Below are 23426 nucleotides of genomic sequence, written 5' to 3' on the forward strand. Positions count from 1 at the left end.
ATAAAGAGAATCATTGCGAATTCCCGGCGTTGCTTGAGTGTTTCCAAGTTGATGAGCATGCAGCGTGCTTCATACGACGGAAGTGGCAGTACAGTCCAATTCAATTTCCGAAGGGCGTATAAAAGGAATTGCTTCTGTACTGATTCTAATCCTCTCATACACGTGGCATGATTCATTGCATGGATTTGAACAAAAAAAAAGTGCGCGGAATTAATCTTGCTCTGATGGTTTTCGATCTCAGCAGCTCTTGGAGTGGGATTTTTTGAAGACTGGATCGGACACACATTGCACATTGGTCCCAAAGCCATATCTAGGAAGACAAAAATGATTGCGCCTAAACCGTCAATTTTAGATATATGGTGTCTTCGGCAAACTTTCTCCATATTTTTCAGACATTTTTTTCGGAGATGTGAAATTAGGGTGGCCCACATGGTTTACGAGATCAGCACATAAACTTTTTTGCTGACGCATTTAGGACTACACAATATTCTACAATGTTTTAGAACAACCGATTTGGAGCAACTTTGCCGAAGAACCCACATTTCTATCTCGTATGGTTCGCGAGTTATGATTTTTTTTTAAACAAAAAAGTTAGGGTGGTACTGAAAAATCAGTTTTTTCTTGATAACTTTTTATAGGATAATTTCTCGCAAAAACTTTGTTCCGAGCACTTTTAGAACTTTTGATTGCGCAACTTTTTGCCGAAGCAACTACTGTTCTATCTCTTATGGTTACGAAGTTATCAGAAATTTTATTCGAAAAAATTGTTGCTTTCAAATGCCGATATCTCCGAAAGGCGCAAACGGATTTTCAATCTTTTGTCGGCATTAGAAAGATTATTTCTTTCTCTGTTTATGGTGAAAAAACTGTGAGGACGTTTTTTGTTTGAAAAGATTGACAAAATTTTGAAAATGATATGTTTTTCAACCAAAAATTGTCCATAACTTGAAAAATATTCGAGATAGCTCTTTGGTGCCTTCAGCAAAAATATGCAAAATTGAAAGTTCTGAAAGTGCTTCATACAAATTATTCATAAAAAATCAACGCTTACGCATATATTCACCATAAACCGAATTTTATATTATTATATATAATTTTATATATTATATTATTAAGCTAAAAAAAGAGATATTTGCTGGAACAACCGGAATAACTGTATGTAAAGTCATTTAAAATTGAAAATATATGTAATGAAATAAGATCGATCACAGTAAGCGAAATGTTTGGAGTTAGGGAAAGTTAGTTGCTGAAGCAGTTTTAACAGTGATCCATGGAACATTAATCCATAAACGGTGTCTTGTTATTTCACGCGACATAATGTTTGTCCAGCTAACCTATGCCGTGGTTGGTTATAAACTGCTACCGCTTCGGCTTACTAAGCAGAAGTCATGCGTTCAATACCGGTTCCGTTTATTATATTATCAACCCCAAATGATAACAAAACGTATACTTTGAATAATTCCTTCAAATTACCAAAACCTTACTTACCTTGATATCCTCCCATAGAAATATAGAAGTATCTGTAATTATTCTATCTGGGCATCCAACTTATCCCATTCAATTCAATCAAATCCAATAAATCTGCCACAATGAATTAGTCAGGGCAGCATTCGCCTGTTGAAGAATGCATGAATCTTGAACAAGTGCCAGATATAAATACCAAATATCTGTCTAAGGTAACGAACCAGAAGGTGGGCCTTGATCACTTGAAAACTGCTTCAGCAAATAATTTTCCTTTTTTCAACTCCTTATATTCCGCTTACTATGATCGATATCAATACATGTGTATTCAATTATAAATGACGTACATACAGTTATTTCGATTGTTCTAGCAAATATCTCTTTTTTCGCATTCTTTACCATATAAAATTCGGTTTATGGTGAATATATGTGTAAGCGTTGATTTTTTATGAATACCTTGTATGAAGCACTATCAGAACTTTCAATTTTGCACATTTTTGCTGAAGGCACCAAAGAGCTATCTCGAATATTTTCAAGTTATAGACAATTTTCGGTTAAAAACATATTATTTTCAAAATTTTGTCAATCTTTTCAAACAAAAAACGTCCTTACAGTTTTTTCACCATAAACAGAGAAAGAAATAATCTTTCTAATGCCGACAAAAGATTGAAAATCCGTTTGCGCCTTTCGGAGATATCGGCATTTGAAAACAACCATTTTTTCGAAGAAAATTTCTGATAACTTCGTAACCATAAGAGATAGAATAGTAGTTTCTTCGGCAAAAAGTTGCGCATTCAAAAGTTCTAAAAGTGCTCGGAATAAAGTTTTTGCGAGAAATTATCGTATAAAAAGTTATCAAGAAAAATTTTATTTTTCAGTACCACCCTAACTTTTTTGTTTAAAAAAAATCATAACTCGCGAACCATAAGAGATAGAAATTTGAGTTCTTCGGCAAAGTTGCTCCAAATCGGTTGTTCTAAAACATTGTAGAATATTGTGTAGTCCTAAATGCGTCAGCAAAAAAGTTTATGTGCTGATCTCGTAAACCATGTGGGCCACCCTAATTTCACATCTCCGAAAAAAATGTCTGAAAAATATGGAGAAACTTTGCCGAAGACACCATACATCTAAAATTGACGGTTTAGGCGCAATCATTTTTGTCTTCCTAGATATGGCTTTGGGACCAATGTGCATTGGCGTCAATATTTTTGTCCTCCAGATAACCCTCAATCAGATGAATATCTTTACTGAAGACAATTTGAGGTAGTGAAACACTACTGACGATTGCTTGTTGCTAGCGCCACCTAGCGGATGAATTTACAATCAAACCGTTTTCCTTCACATAGCTCTTGATCTGCTGAACAGCTTCATCATCAAAGGAACCCACCTTTTAGCTGATAAGGATTTTAGATACAGATGATTAATAAAATTTGTCACTAGCGTTACCTAGCGGATGAATTCTCAATCAAATTTTTCATCGACAGACAGCCCTTGATCTGATCCACCAACTTTTTAGCTCATTTGCATGTTGAGATATCTGTTTGATGCCAATTTTGGACCCCTCGCTTTTTCGTTGCCTAGAAAAGGGGCGAGGGGTAAGGGGGATGTCTCATTCAAGGATTGTAAGACCAGCTAATCGCACTTACTTCAACATTTATTTGAAAATTATTGATCTACTGGTCTCCGAAAAATTCAAGGCTCGTCTCGGGCTTTTAAGGGTTAAGAGAAAATATAACTGGCATTGTTTTGCATAACAATGCCAGTTTAATTGATAAACTAGTTTTTTTTGCTGAAAATCTATCATTGAAATTCTATTGGTGTCGGAAATGTTGCGGTAGATTTTAATAGGAATTACTTTAATGTATGCGTTGATTTTTTTTGGGATGTAAAGTGGAGTAACGTGATGCAATTTTTATAAGATTTTTAGCTCAAATCAAAACAAATGTTATGAATGCTATAGTGGCTTAAATGATATTCAAGTAAGGAGTCATCCATAAACCATGTGGACGAATAAAGGGAGGGGGCTTTGGGTAAATTTCCAAGAATAATTTATTGTGTATTTTTATGCAAACAGCACTTCATGGCTCGTATGGAATTATCTTGTTGCAAAAATTCATTTTGCGTTACTTTTTGATGAAGTGCGTAAATTGAGTTAAGACAATTAAATAGGAAATTTTGAATTAGAATGATGAGTGACTCGGAAATAATCTGGTTTGTTTTCAACTAATGATCTGTTCAGACGTGTTCAATATTCAATTTATTACACTTTATTGGTAATAACTGCCATAAATTTTAGAATACTCTGGAATATAGTCTCCAGGTATACAAGCGTGATATGTATATATATATATATATATATATATATATATATATATATATATATATATATATATATATATATATATATATATATATATATATATATATATATATATATATATATATATATATATATATATATATATATATATACATACATCAATACTGATGTATCGGTAAATGGCCAGCTTTTGACAGTGCGTCATTAACAAAATTACTGAATTTCGGTAAGCTGGCGTAAAAATTTACCGAACATTTTGTAAATGTACGACATTACCGAAGTCCGTAAAATATTACACTGACAATTCGGTAATCAATGAGTTAGACTACCGACAGCTCAGTAATCTGGCCCAATCGAAACGTCACAACAAAACATTCGGTGTTCACCTGTGGAGCTTAATTTAGAATTTTATGTAGCTACTCGCAAAACATTAATTATGAAGATTTAGTGTCCTTGTTGTTTTCATACGGTAAGCTAAATAAAGTGAAATGTTAATGTTGTGTAAACTATATGAAATCTTTTACAGTCCATGTTCAAGTCCGTCTGCAGCCTACCCGCTGCTTCTTAGCAGCACTACCAAGTACCAACACCAAGATGCCACGTTACAGCTTCATTTCCTGCATTTGGTCGAATTTGGTCGCACAGGTATGTCCCCAATAATTACCAGGCCAAGTGATAATAACGCTCTATACAAGTTAATCTGAAAATAAAGTGTAGTGAAATAATCCTTTACGTTTGTTCTTTTTCGTGTTAGAAAAAACCTTTCGGAAAAATATCACTGATCCTAAGCTACAGATTTTCGGTAAACGATTACAGAATGTTCAGTAAATTTGACAGTTTCCATCAACCCGGTGCTAGGCAGCCATGTTTTCGAGATCAGCATAAAACTCAAGAACAACAACGTATATTGGCGTAATCATATTAGGGAGTTTTTCCTCCGATATTCAAATGTGTTCCACGCTAACCACACCAACTCAAATTACTTTGCTGTACTTCAAACGAATATGTTGCAACCGTTTGTTTGTGCTAATATAGATAATGCCGGTTATCTACCCTTTGCGTATTATGGACCCCTACAGAAAAACATAAAATTAACACTCAAAGCAACTTTATTCCTATGAAAATCCACCGGGGGAACTTCGATTACATTGTTAGTCATCAGTTTCATGCAAAATATTTGGTTTGAGACGTATAAATACAGATATTTGAACAGTTTTGTAAATGAAACCACACAAGAGGGTCCATAATACGCATTTCTAGGTGGGTCCATAATAGGCTCGTCGACAGCGAGCCGGATTACATGGGAATCAAATGGAGGGTCCATAATACGCAACGTCAAATTTGTAAACAATCCTATTATGGACCCCGGGAGGGTCCATAATAGGCATTCGGACAACAGTTTTTCAAATGCATATTTCGCTGGAAAAATCGAATGATTTTGTATGTTTCATAGACGTACTATGAAGTAAAGACATTGAATTTGTCGTTAGACTCCACAAAACGTATATGCGTCTGAGATATCATTGCGGAAAGGCGTCTAGAATAAATTTCAGCTACTAAGGGGTCCATTACTAGCATTTAAACCCTAACTGTTGTTGAGAAAAGATATTTTTCGGCAAAAATGATTTCGCCTTCCTCAATAGTTAGTCCTTAAACGACTATTTATTTACAAACATTGAGTTGTCAGTGGGAACCACAAATGTTTGCTCGTTATTTTCCAATGGGGTAGTATGGGCGGTGTCAGGAGGCTGGTTTCCATCCCAATCGCAAATTACAGACCGTTCGGTAATCTTTTCATTTACCGAACCGATTACCGACCGCTCAGCTGTTGAGATTTCGGTAAATATATTACCGACTTCGGTGATTTGTTCTAAGTGTGTATGAACCTTTGAAAATCATTGCATATGCAAAGAAGTTCAGAGCAATATGTTTGTTTTATTTTGTTGTTGTATTGCATATAAGTGATGTTCTGAGTCATCCAAGGACTTCTTTGAGTGCAGGTCTTAGAATCTACGTACATACGTAATAAGTTGCATAGTGGACAATAATTGATGCAATTCGTACTACTAGTAATTCATACATACATACATCCAAGAACTTCCTGAAATGTAGTACTTCAAATCAACGAGCATAATATGTTATATATTGCAAAATTTTGAATTTGACACATGCTCAGAAATGTTTGAAGAATTTAACTGCGAATTTGGTTGAAACAAACTAAACTCGGTTGTTGGAGGGCCAAAAAATCCGTACAAATTAATGCAATATTCCATTTAGTCATATGAATAGATAAGAGTCTATGTCATTATTGAAAACCATCAATATACAGCTGCTTATGCTAGTAGATCCTTAGGCTTGTATTCTATTGAGTTCTTGAACGACCAAGAACATCGATAATTATCTATGCAATGCCCTGTCAATATGAACGGTATGAGTTTTGAGTCAAATTGAAGGCCATTAAAAGATTGGAGTTCTGTTTGATCTTTCGACCTTGACACTTGCTTTTCCCGGGGCGAGCGACGAGGGCAGGATCAAACATGTCGCGCGTCGGTCTCGTAAGTGAAAAAGTGGCGTGATCGGTGAGTTCGGTTGAAGAAAGTGAAAAAGTGCCGCGATCGGTTAGTTCTGTTTGATCTTTCGGCCTTGACACTTGCTTTTGCCGGGGCGAGCGACGAGGGCAGGATCAAACATGTCGCGCGTCGGTCTCGTAAGTGAAAAAGTGGCGTGATCGGTGAGTTCGGTTGAAGAAAGTGAAAAAGTGCCGCGATCGGTTAGTTCTGTTTGATCTTTCGACCTTGACACTTGCTTTTGCCGGGGCGAACGACGAGGGCAGGATCAAACATGTCGCGCGTTGGTCTAGTAAGTGAAAAAGTGGCGTGATCGGTGAGTTCGGTTGGAGTAACTGAAAAAGTGCCGCGATCGATTAGTTCTGTTTGATCTTTCGACCTTGACACTTGCTTTTCCCGGGGCAAGCGACGAGGGCAGGATCAAACATGTCGCGCGTCGGTCTCGTAAGTGAAAAAGTGGCGTGATCGGTGAGTTCGGTTGGAGTAACTGAAAAAGTGCCGCGATCGGTTAGTTCTGTTTGATCCTTCGACGTTGACGCTTGCTCCTGGGCAGTGCGTCAAGAAAGCCCGAACAGTTTTTTTTTTTTTTTTTTTATTATTCTTTTTGGGTCGCGCGCTTATTTTTTTTTTCCTGAGTGCTTTTTTATAGCCGAGCAAACGAGTGAAGCCGAAAGTGGATTGTGGCTGCTCAGTCAAGGATAACGGATCAATTGGTGAGCTCGTTTCATGCTACTATTTCTAATCTATAAAATATGTATGACTGCACATTCAATCGTTACAATGGTGGGATGCAAATATGATTTTTCAACAAACTATGGATGGTTCGTCACTGTGAGTGTCGACACAAACTCTGATTCATGATTTATTTATGTTTAACATTTTTTTTTCAGAACACCTCTTATATACCTTTATTTTTGTAATTAAAAAAACTTTGAATGGTTCAACACTACAAGTGTAGACTTGCGAAAGGTTCACTTTATTCAACAAACTTTGGATGGTTCGCCACTGTAAGTGTCGGCATAAGAATAAGAGTGTTCTATGATGTCCCAACCAATCGAGTTTTTTGTTTCTTTTCAAATGAGTAAAATATAATAACACATGCTTTCGTCCTGACAGCTGTAGGAATGTTACATTTAGGTATTTGTTCAACAAACTTTGAATGGTTCGTCACCTCAAGTGTCGGCATAATTTTCCTCTACATAGAAATTGTTCATATCAAATGAAAATATTATATTTACGTATAAGCATGTATATATCTCACAAATCATTGTTTATCATGGTCTAATCGCTTATCAAAGTGAATCCTATGACCCAACGATCCTCCCCATTAACAAACATCCCTCCCAGTAACCTTTGTGGAGATGCAGAGGCAAACACGGTCTCCAAAAAGCAAAGGTTACACACTAACATTCCTTCCCCCAATCCCACCTGACTGCAAGGACGTGGCCGGCGCCGTTATTGACCCTGTATAAATAGAGGCACTGAATTATGCACACTGAAGAAGATTATGGCCAATCCCAGCCGAACTTCTAGTTGATTCTTTGTGCATTTTCACTGACTTCGGTCAATCACGGAATAGCAACCATTGATATGTGTAGTCAGTCTAAGCTAAGCTAAGCTAAATTGAAGGCCATTAAAAGATTGGTTAACATACCAGTATATTGAAAATATTTATCCCAGGAAGTTTTTGGACGAACTAGAACACCTGTTGTACTCAATTTATTACCAAAAATGGGATATTGACGATATGAACGGTTATTGAAAATATAACAATCTTCTAGGGTTCATATATGTTCAAATTCCAAGGAGTTTTTGGATGTGCTTAACATGCTCACATTTTATCCTGAAAAAGCCACAATAACAACTTGCGGTTACAGTGTATAACGAGTTTTACTGAGCGAACTTTTGCCATAATAGTGGTGGAGTGAAAGTTTGTTTGTACCAATCAATTTTTTAACTGTAAGAACCAAAATGAATAGTTACTGTGATATAAATTTGTTAAGAAAAAATATGGATAATGGATAAAAGGTGGTATTTATTTCTTTTCGAATGTTTTTTAATGATAACATTACTGTCAAACTTTTGCCTTTCAATACTCTAAAAATGTCCTGTGTTGAGAAAAAAATGATTGTTTTAGTAGTTTTGTGTCGAATTTTTACGATATGTTTCGCTTGCTTTCATAGTTTTAGAGTTTTTTCCATATAAAATACTACATATACTTCTATTTAGGTGAAACATGCCAAACCCTAATAGAGGTACCATCATTGGAGCTACCTTTACTAATAGAGCGTTTACCTTCACGTTTCTAAAACACCAGCATATTACAACAACAACTAAAGGAAAAATGATGGAAACTATTTCTTGAGTATGGAACTAACAAGAATGAAACAGTTTCCATGAATATACGAAATATATTCAGCCAATTATAGTCTCATTTTATCTGAACATAACTAAACATGAACCTTATTTAGCGTCCATCAATCGATGCATACTGATAGCCCTGATATTGATCCAAATGCTCATTGACAGAGGATAAACAAAACTATCGTCCGAATCCGTCTAATTGTAGTCTCTTATCATTTTTTACTTTGCACTTGTGCACCGTTCTGTACTGTCCTAGAATCACTTACCTCAAAAAGTAATGTTTGAATAAATGCTACTGCGGTTGTACCCCTATCTGCCGGCACGTTTACACCTTTTTAATTGCACTGTTCTAAAGAAATAATTCGTTCCACTAATGTCTCGTATCGCACCAGTATACTTTCACTATGTGGCTTTATCAAGACACTATTATTGGGTATATGTACAATCGTTGTTTTCCACTTTGCGCATCAGCTATCTGTTGGTACAAATTATAGATCACTCTAGTATCCCATTGATAACGGCCGATGATGTTTCGTAAATTGTGTTTCCTCCTTTCGATGACGAAACGTTGCTTGTTACACCAACGCACAACTTCGTGATAACGTTCTGGCCATCGACAATGATGATACCTACTAGTCCCAATCTAACCCTTCACTCTCGGAGATTTGTGTTTTTGACTTCCCGCAATTATCTTCGTTTTATCTGGTAGGTTTTTTTTACTGCTCCACGAATAGAGCACACTTACCGCTGCCTCAGTACCGGACCACATACGAACTCGCACTATTCGTACCGGAACGACACTTAAACGCTTTTATACGAGGAGGACGATCCAGCGAGGCTCGCCGGTATAGTTGGCGGGTTTGCAGTAATACAGGGTGGGTTGTTAGAAAGATGAAGATGTGTGCTCAACTTTGGCTTGTTCTTGGTTTGATATTTTTAAAGCAATCGAGCTGAAATTTTCTTCACAGAACTACAAATATGTTCAATTTTGTAACCACAAAGTTTCATTTTTTTTCTGGGCCCCTGCCGGAAAGTGAGATTTTAGGAGAAATTGTTCGAAATAATAGCAGTTTAAATTGGGGCCTTTCTTAGCCGAGTGATTAGAGTCCGCGGCTACAAAGCTAAGCAATGCTGAAAGTGTCTGGGTTCGATTACCGGTCGGTCCAGGATCTCTTCGTAAAGAAAATTTCTTTCACTTCCCTGGCCACAGAGTATCATCGTTCTTGCCATACTACAGGGGATAGGCAAAATGAATGAGATAGGCAAAATTTTGCCCAAATTCAAATGCTTATAACTTTATGAAAAATGGATGAAATTGGATGCATCTGGAAGCAGTCGACGGCAAATTTGGTCCAGTTATAGGAACTTCCTTGGCCATGCATATTGGCCACTGGACACCGGAGATGTTCCGGATTTTCTGAGGTCATGTCCAAATGTCATTTTTTCTGTCGCTTCTATTTTTGTGCGGTGTAAAGTTCGATAGATGTTTGCAATTTTCCTAGAAACTAGAACTAATAGGAAGCTGAATGCCACCGGATGCATTAAGATTGGTTGGAAATCTTCAGAAATATGACCATTTCCGTAAAACTGGTTCTTGAAAGCATGGTCAGTCATGTTTGTATTTCCAATCATGTTAATATTATATGGAGCTATATCCAAGCGGATACTAACCTTAAAAATGATGATTCCTGCAGCATATTCAGAACCATTAGATGCACAGACTACACTATAGAAGGTTCCAAGTACCCTGGGGGAAGTGGTCAATTAGGAACATATCCGGAACCATATCAATATGGGCATCAAACTTCATGATTTTTAAAGGTTATGCTTTCCGAAGCATTTCCAGCATCACCGGCTGCCATGACCACTTTATAGTAGGTTCCAGGTGCCCCGGGGAATGTGGCCGATTCGGAACATGTCCGTTCATCTGTTTAGAATCACATTCTACCATAAACAGTAAGATCCATGGGACTTGGAAAATGGCGATCATTTTCAGAACCACATGATGTAATAACCACTCTATAGTAGATTCCAGGGGCTCCTAGAGATGTGGCCAATTCGAAACATGACCTCATCCCCCAGGGCCCATGGAACCTACTATACAGTGGTCGTATAAATAAGTTGCGCTGTAAATACTTCTATTAGCATCACCTTCAAAAATCTTGATGTTTATACCCATATTGATGAGTTTTCGGGCATGTTTTGAATTGGCCACATCCCCCGGGGCACCTGGAACCTACTATAAAGTGGTCATGGCAGCCGGTGATGCTGGAAATGCTTCGGAAAGCATAACCTTTGAAAATCATGAAGTTTGATGCCCATATTGATATGGTTCCGGATATGTTCCTAATTGACCACTTCCCCCGGGGTATCTGGAACCTTCTATAGAGTGGTCTGTGCATCTAATGGTTCTGAATACGCTGCAGGAAACATCATTTTTAAGGTTGCTGTCCGCTTGGATATAGCTCCGGATAATATTTACATGATTTGAAATACAAACATGACTGACCATGCTTTCCGGAACCAGTTTTACGGAAATGGTCATATTTCTGAAGATTTCCAACCAATCTTAATGCGTCCAGTGGCATTCAACTTCCTATTTTTTTTTTTTTTTTTTTTTTTTTTTCACATAATCTTTATTATACCATTTTTAAACATTTCAATTTACAACAGATATTACAAAGTTAACAATTTTCAGTTTCATTTAACAAATGTTCAAATAGTGTTTAAAGTGTTTTGCGAAACTTATCTTATTATTCCATCTTGCTTCACGTATAACATTTTTGAATCTTACAAGTCCATCTGTACAGTTTTTACCATAATTTTCTAAGTTAAACTTTATCATCTCTCCTACAATCCACAAAGCTGCTTTTGTTTTACAATCTCTATCCGCGATATTCAATGATAGAATTTCATCAGGACTCACGATCAAAATTTTTAGTCTACTTCTAATAATACTTTCTACCCATTTCCATATGCCTTCAGAACTACCACATTTTTCTATCCGATGCTGCATTGTATCGTTATGGTTACATATTTCACAAATGGAATTCTGAACTCCCGATATATGATGCCTGAACATCCTACTTTTTGTTGGAACTAAGTCATTGAGGACGAGGAATAAGCTAGATTTAGCTGATGTTGACAAGAAGTTCAGACTCAAGTTCTGCCAAATTGATTCCCAGTCTAAACTAGGTAACTTGATCTGTATTCTCGGTATTATATGTTTTTCGTTTATTAAATAGCTGTACATTAAACTTGTCGTGTTTAATACGGTTTGTTGCTTCATTTGATCAGCCGCCAATAACCATTCTCTAGTGTTTCTAGTAACATTTCGGTTATTGATTTGTTGAAGCATAAATTCATCAACATTCAATTGCGGTTCTTTGCGCATGTACAAAATATTTCTCAAAAATAAACTTTTTGCTTTGCATTCCACATCTTCCAGCGCTAAGCCGCCTTTGTATACAGGAAGGTAAAGTTGATCTTTGGCAACATTGTATAAGTGGCCTTTCCACAAAAATCTGAAACAAATTTGCCGTATTTGAGCAATGTGCTTGTTGTTCGGCGGAAAAATTTGTGCAATGTACCAAAGTTTAGACAGGACAAGTGTATTAATAATGATCGTTTTCTGAAAAATATTCAAATTTCGACGCTGGTTCATGCCAACTAAGTGATTGATCTTTGAGATCAGATCACTGTAATTACATTCAACAATCGTGTTGTAATTTGTGTGCAATTTGACACCGAGTATTTTAAGGTAGTCAATCTCTTGTATCAGGTGAGGCCCCGAGTTACAATTGTTAAACCGCATAAATTTTGATTTAACAATGTTCAGCCTAATTTTAGCATAAATGCTAAAGTAGTTAACTAACTCCAAGACCTTATCAAACTCGTGATTGTTACGGATTAGGACATTGATGTCATCCGCGTACGTAACTACTTTTACAAAGTAGTTACTGATCAGACATCCACCAACCGCATCATACAGCATGCGTACTAGAGGCTCGATGTACAAGCAAAACAACGCCATGCTCAAAGGACATCCCTGTCGCACAGAAGTTTCGATTAGAAAAGGATTCGTTAGAAAACCATTGAATAAAACCCTTGATGTAGCGTTTTTGTAAAGGCGTTTTAGGCAGTCAATAAACATTGCTGGAAAACTAAATTTCTCTAGCACCAACCATAAAAAGTCATGATCGACACGATCAAAAGCCTTTTCTAGGTCTAGGCTTAAGATCATTCCTTTGAAACGTTTTGTATTTTTCGCTTTAAGCACAATGTTTCTCAGAGTACGGACGTTGTTGATACAAGATTGTTCAACAACACAGGCTGATTGACCTGGACCTAATAGTCTACTCAACAGCGGCTGCAGTCTTGCCCACAATAATTTAGTGAACAACTTGTAATCCGTGTTGAGCATGCTAATGGGACGTCGATTATTCAAATCATGACTGTCGCCTTTTTTAGGAATTAAAGCTATAATACCAGCTGAGAAAAGGCCGGGTGGATAGTCGCCTTGTGTCAAATATTGGTTGAATAGTTGCAGTAAGTCAATTTTAATAATATCATAGCATTTTCTATAAAATGCATACGATAAACCATCTGGGCCGGGTGAAGTATTTTTTGATGCGCTTCGCACAACATCGTCCAGTTCGGACATTTCAATTGGTTTGACTAATTTTTCCTTATCTGCGTCCGTCAAATACAATCTTATGCTGCTCAGTACATTACCGACGTCATGATTATGATCATGTTGTTTTTTGAAATTTTTCGAGTAGTAATCAAATAGACCGGCCTTCAAGATTGTTGTATCAGATGTCAACTGTCCGTTTATACGCAGTTTTGCAAAGGATGATGGTGTTGCTTTTTTAAATCTTGCAGCAATTTGAAACAGACTTATTTTCTCATCTTGTAAAATGTTATCACTGTGAAAGGTTCCTTTATAAAACACCAACTTTTGTTGCTCTATTTGCATTAGTTTAGATTTAACAATTTTCATTTCGCTGTCAACGGATTTGTTATTTTTTTGTTCTGTGAACAGCTCGTTCAAACATGTGTAATAAAAGCTTTTTTCCCTATTTATTTCTTGGTTACGGTGGAATGACTCACTTTTAAAAAACTTTTTAACGCTTGACTTGAAATCGTTATTCCACCAATAGCTAAGATTGTTGTACGAATCACGAATTTTTAAACAATTGTACATCGTTTCAAATCTCCTTAACGTTTCATCTTCGGCCAAGAAATATGAGTTTAGCTTCCAATATCCGCGGCCAATAAAAATCGTGTCTTGGTTCTGGGGAACATTGATTTTCAGAATCACGCTATGGTGATCTGAGAACGATAAAGGTACTGTTTTTATTTCACGCACCACGCGGATAATATGTTCTGAAGCGTAGAAACGGTCTATTCGAGATCTGGATGGTCCTCTCACAAATGTATAATTTTTTTGATTTTTTAAAAGTACTCTTTCGACATCTTTCAAATCAAGTGATTCTACTAGAGTCTTTAGACCACTGCAAAAGTTTTTAACCGAACCAGACATATCGTCCCCGTTAAGCACACAGTTGAAGTCTCCCACAATCACATTCTCTCTTCCATGAGCTAGATGAACGAGTATATCATCCCGAAACAAAATATCCCTCTCTTTTTTGAAAGCACTTCCCGAATGAGCGTAAATGTTAATGTAATTTATCGAATCGACAGTTAGCGATGTGATCCGACCGTTGATATTTAGGACAACGTCGGAGTAGTTTAAGTTGTTGCGTAGAAGAACACCAGTCCCTTTTCTCTCTTCACTGATGTTGACTATGGCTGTATGGCTACTTATAAACGCAAAATTCTCAAATGCCAGCTCTTGAACAAAAATGATATCGAGGTCATGGTTCCAAATGAAGTCTCTCAAAAGAGATTTTTTCACCGGTGAGTTGATTGCATTCAAATTGATTGTAGCTACATTACGAATGAGTGGCATCGATTGTTTTAAATTTACTGAGTTCCAAAAGCCTATTAGTCAACCGATATGCGGAGACAAGCTTTATGCTTGCTCTCCACTCTCCTTACTATCTCTCCTAAGTTCACGCTTACCCGTACCGCGAGACCTCGACCTTCCTGACAACTGCGATAGTAGTTGCTCCATGCGATGTTCAACGTTTTTCTTGCTCCGGGAGCGTCCTCTTCGTGATGATAGCTTGCTGGGGGAGCCACTGTCGACTTGCGACACCTCAGTGGCCGTACTCTCCTGCGTCCGTGTGATGTCGGTGATTTCCATATTCTCACAGTATTAGTTCTAGTTTCTAGGAAAATTGCAAACATCTATCTAACTTTACACCGCACAAAAATACAAGCGACAGAAAAAATGACATTTGTACATGACCTCAAAAAATCCGGAACATCTCCGGTGTCCAGTGGCAAATATGCATGGCCCAGAAAATTCCTAAAACTAGACCAAATTTGCCGTCGACTGCTTCCAGATGCATCCAATTTCATCCATTTTTCATAAAGTTATAAGCACTTGAATTTGGGCAAAATTTTGCCTATCTCAATCATTTTGCCTATCCCCTGTACATACGAATGCGAAAAAGGCGACTTTTGCAAAGAGAGCTCTCAGTTTATACCTGTGGAAGTGCTGAAAAGAACACTAAACTGAGATGCAGGATCTGTCCCAGTAAGGACGTAATGCCAAAAAAGAAGAAGAAGAAACAGTTAACAAAATCCAAGTTCTGCTTGACATTGAGTTTCAAAATTTCAATCATTTATCATTTGAACAATCTCCACCTAATTATCAAACCTACACCCAAATCAAAAATGATTTAAATACTTGTAGAAGGAATATTTAAAAATTGAAAACTTCTATCACAGAATATTAATTAGAATAGAAATTAATGATCTCTCCATGATTCTCTTTCCGGACGCAACTTCACTTTTACTTCATATCACAGACACTTGGTTTCGAATTCCGGACAGCTCACGAAAAGCAAAACTAAAACAGTTAAATTATAAATTAAACTTTCCCATCTGAGGGGGCAACGTCAAAACTAGTTACGCATTATAAATTTTCATAGATTGATATGCACAATTCTTATTGAAACGTGCCTGAAAGTTGGGAACATTTAAACGAGAAATTTTGAAACATTTCAAGTGAAATCTTTCTCATACAAAATAGAGTGTCCGGAATTTGAATTAGAACGGTATTTGCTTTTTTTCGATCTTTTGAAATCCAAGAAAAGACTTAATTGACAAAGTGTTATTTTCTGGTGTTATTTTGATTATTAATAACGATTGGCTATCTAAGTTTAGTTATAGCTGCGTGTCATTATGGTAATTTTTAGCATATTTCTTCTTCTCTTACGATGTAGTGAGTTCAACAAACAGTTTTCTGTCAACTCGTGTGTAGAAGATTTTGTAATCTTCTTCTTCTTGGCATATACGTCTTCTCTGGGACAGAGCCTGCTTCTCAGCGTAGTGTTCTTATGAGCACTTCCACAGTCATTAACTGAGAGCTTTCTTTGCCAAACTTGCCATTTTCGCATTCGTATATCGTGTGGCAGGTACGATGATACTCTATGCCCAGGGAAATCAAGGAAATTTGCTTTACGAAACGATCCTGGGCTGACCGGAATTCGAACCCAGACACCTTCAGCATGGTTAGACTCGGCTAAGGAAGGCCCCTAAAAGATTTTGTCATGGCTTGCTTGAATTAAATGTTCGTTGTGACCAATGGATTACCTGCTTTGCTCTTGCCCACAGTTGATTAGCAGAAGTTTTCTCGTTTCATTTTGTATGGGGAAAGGCATCTATCTTCAAATTTCTAATAAAAGAAAGCATTAATCGAAAAAATATTTGGTAGGCGTGATAGTCATTATCATTACGTACAACCGGTACCAAATATTTTTTCGAAAATAGTTCCCATTTTTTGAGAAATAATTCGTTAGATGCATTTCGCCATACAAATATTTTTCGCGTTACCTTTTAGCGATGTTTTGCGCATAGACACTAGCCGAGCGCATGTGCACTACTGTATTGTTGCAGAAAACTCTTCCGATAAAGTTATTCAAATAATAATTATTCGGAGGGTGATACCATAAATGTATACCATTACAATGCAAACATTTTCGAGGATCCTATAAAATTTAATTAAAAATATCTGAAAACCAAAAATTTTTAGAGTTTAAAACCATTTTTTGGATGCCAAAATAAAATTGAATGGTAGGGGCAATCAGGCCAAAACCGATACTGTGGGTAACATCGACACCCTTTGATTTTTCATGTTCTGAGCAGATTTGTATGCAGTTTCCACCACGTTCTATCTTTACTTGTGAAATGTTGTATGTTGAACGACATTACATCTGATGCTACCAATAAATTGCCAATATAAACAACAAAATCATATTAGATAACATAGAAGAAACAGCAGTTGCAATATTTCGCTGTTATTCTTTAACTATTTTGCATGTGAAATTTTCAAAATCTCATTTTTTGTGCTGCGTCTACATCATCATTTACATCATTTATTTCGACAGTTGAAAACGCCATTGAAAAATAAATGTCCACTCGGGGTAAGATCGACACTTTCATTTGGGGTAAAGTCGACACCTTTCTTTGATTCATAATCTAACTTCAGGGAATATTTCTTGTCGGAAGACTTTCGCTGTAGTTTATGTGAGTCTTTATTTTCGAATTCCAGTGAAGTTTACGGATGGCGAACTTGTTACCATGTAAAATATGACACTATATGACTTGCTACAAGCTATTGTAGTGCAAAAGACGCGCCAATTCCATGCTCGTGAAAAACATGCCATAATTCGCATCTCAGCGCTTACGTTTGCAAATCGATTGCGAATCGACTGCAACAATGTATCGCTCGCCAAATCAATATGAGCGTACGACGGTTCAATCGATGGGTCATCTGCTGAACTTAGCAATAAGTCACTCCAGGAACCTTCCATAGGTTAGCATACTGCTTAATATGATTTTTGGCGGCATGGCTCGCCCTATAAAAACAGGCCCGTCCGGCCCGAATAAATCAGTTTTTTTTCTGGTCTTCGGATCAAACCATATACACAGTGATTTAATAGATATCACAAGTCCTCGCGTGACACGGATGTTACCGCAATTTAGTAGTGAATAGGAACAATTATTACACTATCATTAAGTATTAAAAAATATATATGTTATCACGTTTAAACTTATTTTAAATTTTAAACTTGTCACGCCTTTTGTATGAGATCTCTAGAAAAAATTGTATGGTTTGGCATGCTATGGCCGACCCCCTTTCCCCTTGAAGTGTAACGTAATTTGAGTATAATTTCTTTGGCGTAGCTACGTTTTTTATGGTTGACATAATATCCATCGCAATAATCAAGGATTTTCACAAATTTCAGTGATAGGAAGAGAAACTATTCCTTCAAAAACGCGTTTGGAAGAATGTCGGACAGGATTCTTCGTGAATTTTTACCAAGAATTTTAGAGAATATTATTCAAATTATAGTCTATGGTAAATTTGGATGAGTTTCGCGAAAAAAAACTGTTAAATTTCTATATTTCATTTGATTGTACCACAGAGAACAGACGTTCATCTTATCTCGTCAGCGTGTGTAAAGCATTGTACTGGTCATTTCAAAGTATGTCGTTATGCTCCTGTTACGCGGCGCTGTCGTCAAATTGAGAACGCTACAAATTTGCCGCTTTTTACACTTTGGCGCTAGTGTCGATAACAAAAATTGCCACTTGTCGCTAGCGTTGATTTGTGTGCTAATGCATTTTGATGTTCACTAGTGACATCGTGTTGTCGAAACGAGTTTGTATGTCGGGCTGTCTGCGTTGGCGGCGCTGATGTTTGATTCGAACCTTTACACATGGTTCAGATGAAATTTTGTTCGAGCCTCCATGTCTGTTCTCTGTGATTGTACATACATTTTGTATATATTCGACTTATGAGACTATGCTGCTGCATAGTATTCAACTAATAGATTATTAAAATAACCAAACGGCCGCTATGATATGCTTTTCATAGCGCCACCGTAGCCTTGTGTGTTTGACATAACAGTAATGCTGTCACAATGTTGAATCGCATATAGGGGCTCAGGTAGCCGTAGCGGTAAACGCGCAGCTATTCAGCAAGACCAAGCTGAGGGTCGTGGGTTCGAATCCCACCGGTCGAGGATCTTTTCGGGTTGGAAATTTTCTCGACTTCCCAGGGCATAGAGTATCTTCGTACCTGCCACACGATATACGCATGCAAAAATGGTCATTGGCATAGTAAGCTCTCAGTTAATAACTGTGGAAGTGCTTATAAGAACACTAAGCTGAGAAGCAGGCTCTGTCCCAGTGGGGACGTAATGCCAGAAAGAAGAAGATGACAGTGGCGCCTTTGTTTTGATGCGGCGAGCACCAAAAAAGTTACCTTCAGTGGTCCTTTCGATTTGCCTCAAATTCGCCGTATATCAATCCTTTCATGAGAAAGAGAGAATTAAAAATCCTTGAATAATTAGGACAACTAGAATAACTGTTACTATTGTAACTTATTTCTTAAAGAAACTCCGGGAGCTGTGTTTGGCTGCACTCTTTCAAATATTTAATCAAATCGAAGAGGAATTTCTTGCGCGTCTTCTGCAGATGATTTCATCAGACTATTGAAATAAACTATACTTGTAAACTTTTAAACAAAATTAGTGTCGGAATTTGGAATGCGATGCCCGTACAATGGATCATTGAAAGTAGTTTTTGTTACCGCATCAAAACAAAGGCGCCACTGTATATGAGATTTAACATCATAACAACATTGCAGTTCTGTCAAATACACAAGGCTACGGTGGCGCTATCTATGCTTCGGCCGTTTTGGTTATTTTAGTGATCCATTGTATGAAAAAATTATGGAATTTTGAGAAAATGTCTGTAATGATTTAAGAGGAAACTCGGAATGGTGTTTTGTTGAAATTTGTTTTAGAATCCGCAGAATCCACAGAATATTTGTTATATATTTTAATTACTATAGCAATAGGGTGATATTCAAAACTGAAAAGCCAATAGATGGCTCTTTTTCAGTGGTAGTAAAAACGAAACCATGAAGCAAAGAAAGCACCACGGAAGATGAACTAAACACAACAAGTTATGTATTCACTTTACACTTGATTTCTAATCACTACTTTTTTGATCCAGTTTCCTAATTGAAAGTAATTTACGTTTTTCATTGTTTTCCATACGTTTTGACAGTTCTCCGACTACCATTCTTCCACAGAGAACAGACATGGAGGCTCGAACAAAATTTCATCTGAACCATGTGTAAAGGTTCGAATCAACCATCAGCGCCGCCAACGCAGACAGCCCGACATACAAACTCGTTTCGACAACACGATGTCACTAGTGAACGTCAAAATGCATTAGCACACTAAGCAACGATAACGACAAGTGGCAATTTTTGATATCGACACTAGCGCCAAAGTGTAAAAAGCGGCAAATTTGTAGCATTCTCAATCTGACGACAGCGCCACGTAACAGGAGCACAACGACACACTTTGAAATGACCAGTAAAATGGTCTACACACGCTGACGAGAAATGATGAACGTCTGTTCTCTGTGATTCTTCCATGCGCTTGTGTTGAAAGTTTGAGAAATTTGAGAATCCAACGTAGCGCGATCAGTGGGAGGAATACAAACAACAGTGTCGTCACTCGGCGGCCAGTGAAAGAAGCTGAATGTTCGAAAGGTTGTTGCCTGTACTTTTTGCCGCTGGCGCCAACTGTTAGCGTTTAAGAACGAAATAAACAGTCGTTACCCTATTTGGCAACATTCACACAACAAATTCATATTAATTTTCATAATCATTTGTGAGAACTTAGGGGGTGTGAACTAGATATCAACAAGCAGCCAGGCTGCTGTCAAGCTAATTTTTTTTTTATAAAAATGATCCGAGTATGCCTAGGATTGCGCGGTCAATAATTAGTCACGCTAAAAAATGTTATACAATTTATTTATGTGATACAAATACTTCAAACTTAAAAAAAAAGGTATATTTGGTTTTGCTAAAGCATATGTTTGCCTCACATTTTTGAAATACATTTTTTTTACAAATATACGATTAGAAACTATCTGATTCAGCTGATTTATTGGACATATTGCCTGCATCAAATTGAATAAACTTTGTGTGAATATTTTAAGTGTGCTCCTTAAAAATCATTTCCTGTGAGACAAGCAAACAAACAACGGGTTAGCACTGGTGGATAATATTGTGTTCAAATTGAATGTCCAAAATGTTCGAGTTCGTACCCCTCAGGTGAGAACTATTTGAAGAAACACAGAGAGAAAAAAAATGCAGAATTCATCGAAAAAACCAAAAATATATTCGGATTAAATATCTAGTAGGACTGTTTGACTGTTTGTTTTGTTTAATTCAATGCCTTAAATTCATTGTGATTTTTCAATGAAATATTGAAAAGGTTTTTCTAGGATTCCGAACGTTGTTGTCGACATTCTAAAAATATATGGTGGAAAGGGAATTGTCCATTCCTTGAAGGATCGACTAAGAAACTCTTGATGCAAATAAACAAAACTGTAGTCGTACTTATTGGCTTTTTTAAAAGAGTGATTATCTGTAAAAAACTTAGCGAGGAGTACAACATAATCCCTTTTAAAATTCTGTTTGATTTTATCCTTATTGTTCCGCAAAAAATGATAAGCAAACTTCTCTGAAATTTCTTTGGTAATTTCGCCTAATTGTTTTCGATACATTTTGTCGGGCGTCATCCAGAAATATATAAAAGCATGATCTAGAGGAGATTTCGAATAACAAAAATAATAATGATAGGGCATCGTTTGTTCCACACATAATCCTACAATATGATGCATGTGTTTTGAAAATATAAAAAACCTGTATAAAAATACGATCTTACGTTCAATCATTGCTGTAATATTAGAAAATAATGTTGGTTGTTGTAATTGACAAGCAAAATTTTAATACAATTATTTATATTTGTTTTAACACAAGCTGTATTTCACTCAGGTCGATCGGTGATCATCGACACCGCTCGCGAGCTGAGTAAAGAAGTGGAGGTTTACGGGGCTTTCGACGCTACTTGTCACTCGGGCATACAAATGGCATGAATGTGCTTGTGACTAGTTTCAGTTTTGGTCAGATTGAGATCCGAAAAACAAACGTTGATACTCTTTTGACACCTAATCTTCGAAAAGAATTGTGATCTAAAAGTTGTTTTGGATGTGAATTTCGTTTTCACTCTCTTATTAGATCAGGTGATTTATATTATCCACACAGAAGTCCATAGTTTAATACTGTTCCAGATTGAAGGTATTTAGCCAATCGAGCAGTGATTTAACAATTATGTTCCATAAATCGTACTGCGTTATCAAATGAATTTCATCTCAATTTCGCGTCGGCTATAATATGATCAAAACAAATTAAATCTGATTTAAATTCTTGCCAACGCGTGTCATTATTCATGTTCGGCGTTAGTAATTGATTAGCTGGATATTATTCGCATGCCGTTCGTATCTATCTGAATGGCTCTGGTAAGCAAAGCAGTTTATGGACACCGATAAGTGGCGTTCCATCAGATATAGACTAGCATGTACTTAACGATTTTTTTTATGGTGACCTTACCGACAGTCGACCAAATTTACAGTGGGCGTTTGTGATGTACATATACTGCCCATAACTGCAAAACAGTCACATTCGACATTTTTGACAAAATGGAGTTAATACCGGGGAGAGTCATCAAATGGCAAATACTTTCGATCAACTTACTGAAATCTGTGAGATTGTTCTAGAAAATTCGAAAAAAATACCAAGTTGTTTTGTCACATTGGCAATTGTAACCGCATAACAGTCACATTGAGATTGTACATGAGCCTCATAATGCAGTAGCAACGAAATTTCTATCAGAATTTTTTTCTGACTATGCACCTTATATGCGATATGAGTTGTACAAAATTTTAGCCTCAAATAAGCACTTTTGAATTCTTAGTGATTTTTTGAAATATTAGTTTCCTCCCATACTGCGATAAAATGCAGACTTGGTATCCCATTTACTCAATGCCTACTTTTGTCGAATGTTACAAATATGCAGTTATGGGCAGTATAGACACCATTATCACAGAGAACAGACGTTCATCTTATCTCGTCAGCGTGTGTAAAGCATTGTACTGGTCATTTCAAAGTATGTCGTTATGCTCCTGTTACGCGGCGCTGTCGTCAAATTGAGAACGCTACAAATTTGCCGCTTTTTACACTTTGGCGCTAGTGTCGATAACAAAAATTGCCACTTGTCGCTAGCGTTGATTTGTGTGCTAATGCATTTTGATGTTCACTAGTGACATCGTGTTGTCGAAACGAGTTTGTATGTCGGGCTGTCTGCGTTGGCGGCGCTGATGTTTGATTCGAACCTTTACACATGGTTCAGATGAAATTTTGTTCGAGCCTCCATGTCTGTTCTCTGTGCCATTATAAATGCGAATGCTAAACCAAACATATCCTTTACTAAATTAAAGTTCAAATAAAGCATGATTTCATAAATGTAAGTTCTTCGACGCCGCAATACAAATCAAACAATAAGTGGCAATTGCACATTAACATTTTTAAAATTACATTGCATCCATCATAAACGATATCTTATCACGTTTGATACTCATAGCGCTGAACACTGCATAGCTACATAAAAAACAGCGTTACGCTAATCCATTGTCGTGGTAGCAAATGCACG

General features: G+C 36.9%; 1 protein-coding gene across 2 annotated transcripts in view; it reads right to left on the minus strand.

Annotated features, from left to right (window-relative positions):
• The window catches only part of LOC5578361 (aquaporin AQPcic), an 85515-nt gene extending 75949 nt beyond the window's left edge, over positions 1 to 9566 (minus strand). For both annotated transcript variants that reach the window (XM_001656882.2, XM_021844836.1), the window contains exons 1-2: positions 9458 to 9566; positions 8979 to 9187 (exon numbers count right to left, since the gene is read on the minus strand). The gene's annotated coding sequence lies outside the window, so the exon portion shown is untranslated. The remainder of the gene's footprint in view (positions 1 to 8978; positions 9188 to 9457) is intronic.
• Positions 9567 to 23426: the final 13860 nt, after the last annotated feature.

Source organism: Aedes aegypti, chromosome 2 (assembly GCF_002204515.2).
Source record: "Aedes aegypti strain LVP_AGWG chromosome 2, AaegL5.0 Primary Assembly, whole genome shotgun sequence".
Taxonomy (NCBI): domain Eukaryota; kingdom Metazoa; phylum Arthropoda; class Insecta; order Diptera; family Culicidae; genus Aedes; species Aedes aegypti.